We start from the raw sequence: 3,980 nt of genomic DNA on the forward strand, positions 1-3,980 counted from the left end.
ACCGAAAACTACCGATGAAATTTTGATGCGCCTACCAAAACCGCCAAAATAATCTGGCCACACTGTTTGACAGTGGGGAGAATTCACAGACAGAAAAAAATAATTTATTTTTTCATAAATAGGCTGTTTTGCTCCGTATTCCCGTTGTTTGATCTCTTTCATGTGAATTTTGATTGTTTATTTTCTCTTTTTGTTTGTGTGCTATATCGTTGCTTCATGTGGCCACCGCTTACCCGGCGCTCAAGCACCAATCGAACACGACATCGAACATGAAAAATGTATGGGATTTGACATGTTTGTCTTGTTTGTTTGTTTGTGGCTGACAGTGCACCTCCAAGGTGGATTAAAAATATCAGGTGGTGGATTAGGGCCTTTGGGGGGTCGCCATAGTTGAGGGACTTTACGTCATTTTAGAACCGTTGACCATTGGTTTCCGCACACAAAGCTTAGCAAATATAACAGATTTCTTTGTTATGATGTGCATTTTAGTGTGTCTATTGATTTTATCGAAAAAACGTAATATATTAACAAAAGATTTGATGATTTGTTTATGCACGAAATTTAAAATCATGCTAGCATGAGTTCTAATCTCAAGTAAATTGTCCATGCGGCTCGTAGATAATGAGGAATTAAGGTAAAAATTGAAAAAAAAAAAATAATGATTTCTTAATTTTTATCATCAAAAATGTCGAAAACACAAAGAATTCTAGAATAAATTCACAGAATAACACAAAATAACACACTTTAATGTATGTTTCAATGTTAAATAAGAACTCTTCTTCTTCTTTGGCTCAACAACCAATGTCGGTCAAGGCCTGCCTCTACCCACTTGTGGGCTTGGCTTTCAGCGACTAATTGATTCCCCACATAGCAGGATAGTCAGTCCTACGTATGGCGGCGCGGTCTATTTGGGGCTTGAACTCATGACAGGCATGTTGTTAAGTCGTACGAGTTGACGACTGTACTCGAGACCTGAGAAATAAGAACTCCCAAAGTTCAAAATATATTTTTAAAGAATGTTTATTCGAAAAAATGGGGTAGATAAATTATATGAACAAATTTAATTAATGTAAACAAAGTTTGAATCCTGGGGACCTTACGTCAAGTGACGAATTGTCAAAATGCACTAGAGTCCACCACCTGATATTTTTAAATCCACCTTGGTGCACCTCCATATGATTATATGGGTTTGTTCGAGTCGGTGTCGTGTTCGAGTGGTGCCAGAGCGCAGCCTAAGGCGGCGCTCTGGAACCGATCGAACGAGACAAACAAACACGACTCTGTTCGATAGGTGCTCTGTCAGCTGTTCGATGTCTTATAGACCTGTCATGATGCACTGCAATACGCCTTTCTTTTCGCCTCGAAAATGAAGCATTTTCATAGTTTAAATGAATATCCACCTACAGGGGGAAGATTCAACTCATAATTCACTAGTTATTCACATCTATAATAACATAGAAATCATTCAAATTTAATATTGAAAAATGTAAACAAACGTCCATGCCAAAACACATACAGTGCATACACATGGATTATGTACACACAATAGTTTAATACGTTTCAATCGGTAAAAGATTTTTTAAGGCCCCCCCTATGGCAATCGAAGCAGCCCTGACAAGAAAAACGAGATAGTGTGCGGTTGATCGGTCATGCAATCTGTCAAATATTCAAAAAATAAAGTTTGTTTACATTTTGAACCGAACGATAGCTCTCACGATGTACAACGGCGAATGATTAAAAAAAGGCTACATCAGTGATGAAAATGTTGTATGTAATGTGTAAAATAAACAGCCGAAAAATTATAAATGGTGGTAGAATCGACTTCGCACGCCTGAAAGCCGTTTAGGGTAAGTAAAGCATAGCTAATATTTGTAATATTAAATCAATTAAAGCGGTGTTTTCTATGCAGCTGTTGTGCAACCGTGTTGAGCCGGCGAACGTTCGAAAGCGGGAAGAAAGAATGCCGGCAATCCAACTAAACGATGTTCGATCATGGAAAACAAGGTAAGTTATAATGAACGTAATCCGCACGGTATCAAAAACTCCTCGCGTTTATTTTTTTTAACCACTGGTTTTTTTCTATAGTTAAAAAGCATACAAAGCCCGCTCGCCGTTGGACGCTTGGACAATTCCTTTTACAAGCATTCGGTGACCAGTTTGCGAAACGTCTTGCCGCACGCCTGGTACAGACCCTTCTTGTCCGCCCCGGCATCGATCGTGGACTGATCGTTCGGCAGCGTCAGCATCATCACCTTCATCTGCGGGTAGTTGTGGTACGGCGCAGTTCCGGTCGCTATCTCGATCGGGGTAACGCCGAACGACTAGAAGCCGTATCCGTGGTCCCGCTCCATCTCCTCCGGCGCCATCCAACACGACGCCAGCCGATAAACGTGTGGTACACCTTCTGCCGCGACATGTCTCCATCGGTGGCGGGCCACGCGCTCATCCGCTATATTTAAGGAGCCGTCGTCGCCGGGCAGTATGATGGCCACCTTGATGTCCACGTAATGGGCAATGCGAAATGTGCACTCAATTGGCAAGCGCACAGCAAGATCCTGCAAACGTTACCGACAGTCTTTGTCGCCGTGAAAATGCTTCTAATGCACGGGTGAGTTGCATTATAACTACAAGCATACGTTTTTTTTCCTTTCTTTAGTTTCAGCTAATGCCAGACGAACGATCGAATGACTGTTGCTTCGGAAGGGAGGTCGCATTACAGATACCGACTTGGACATGATCCAGTCGGTCGGTTGCAGTTGCTCCATGGTGCTTCGGATAAGGCAACAACGGAGAAGCGCTCCGGACGCTCCGGAGAAGCAGATCGAGATCGGCGAAGCGGTGTAGTGTTGTGATATAGTGATTGTGTGTACATTTAAGGTGTAAAGGGTGATTAATGCTAGTAACGTTGTGTAATGTTATGCAGAACAAAAAGCAGCATAAATGGCGATGAGCCAGCATTGTTTAAAGGTGCCGGATGTTATACGTTAGAGCCGTTCTTTGTGGTGTGATGTGTTAACATATTAAACCAGTATTAGGATTAGGATATAATTAGGATTTAAACCAGTGCCGTTGAATAAAATAGTGTACAACAGGTTAGAAAACATTCGGTGTGTTTTGTTTTGTTTTTTTAAAGCTCTTTTGATTACCTATTACGGAAGCAAATATGTTTCACTAATGTGCAAAAGGTAAGGAATTAGTGATCGCGTTGATGGGTAATTGCTCGTTTACTGTGTTTCTCCATTTGTATTTATTGTTTCTCGCCCGCTGTGTTTGCTTCCCCATTCCTCATAATGGTGCGTACGTTTCGTTAACAATGTGCATTAGATGGTGATGTTACATGATAAGTAAATGTTGAGCGTGTTGGCGGGTTTCAAAAAATATTTTACTTGTCCTGCTCCGTTGGTTGTCTGGTTGTCTGGCTGGCTGGCTGGCTGGCTGGTTGGATGGCAGAATGGCTCACTGGCTGGTTAGTGCAGACTATGATCGGATGCGCATTTCCCTACGCCGCAGTGCCGGGTGCATCATACGTCGGTGTTGGGTTGCTGTTACTGGGCCGAGCGGATGCGCGTGCACACGTGGGAATAAACGACACGCAACCGTGGTGATATCACAGAAACTATATATTTTGTTCTATTTCATCATAAAAAATTCTTGCCATTAATTTCTCTTTTTAGGTATTTTATATTGCATCGGTACTATTATCGTGTTCAAAGGCTTTTTCGAGAAATGCCAATACATAAATCGGTTAGTCCGTTTATATCGGTTTCTCAAACCCCTGCAAGCAATGGTCAACCATTTCAGTCTTAAACTTTTGACGAACGTAAGTATAAAAAAAACACCTTAATGGATTGATATGTTCAATTCCTACTCATGGCCTACTCATTTTCATGTGGTTGTAAAAATACTGCCTATACATTGTTTCATTTTGGTTTTCTCCCTCTCCATCTATCTCTTGATAGGAATGCCTGGTCGCTAGCTGC

At 41.6% G+C, this 3,980-nt stretch overlaps 1 long non-coding RNA gene across 1 annotated transcript; it reads left to right on the top strand.

Annotated features, from left to right (window-relative positions):
• Positions 1-1,572: 1,572 nt before the first annotated feature.
• On the top strand, positions 1,573-3,621 carry LOC120908268. The gene is made up of 4 exons (XR_005741109.1): positions 1,573-1,847; positions 1,910-2,004; positions 2,086-3,185; positions 3,451-3,621. It is a non-coding gene; the product is annotated as an uncharacterized LOC120908268 (long non-coding RNA).
• The last annotated feature ends 359 nt before the right edge of the window (positions 3,622-3,980 follow it).

Source organism: Anopheles arabiensis, unplaced genomic scaffold, assembly GCF_016920715.1.
Source record: "Anopheles arabiensis isolate DONGOLA unplaced genomic scaffold, AaraD3 Autosomal_pericentromeric_contig0004, whole genome shotgun sequence".
NCBI classification, from domain to species: Eukaryota; Metazoa; Arthropoda; class Insecta; order Diptera; family Culicidae; genus Anopheles; species Anopheles arabiensis.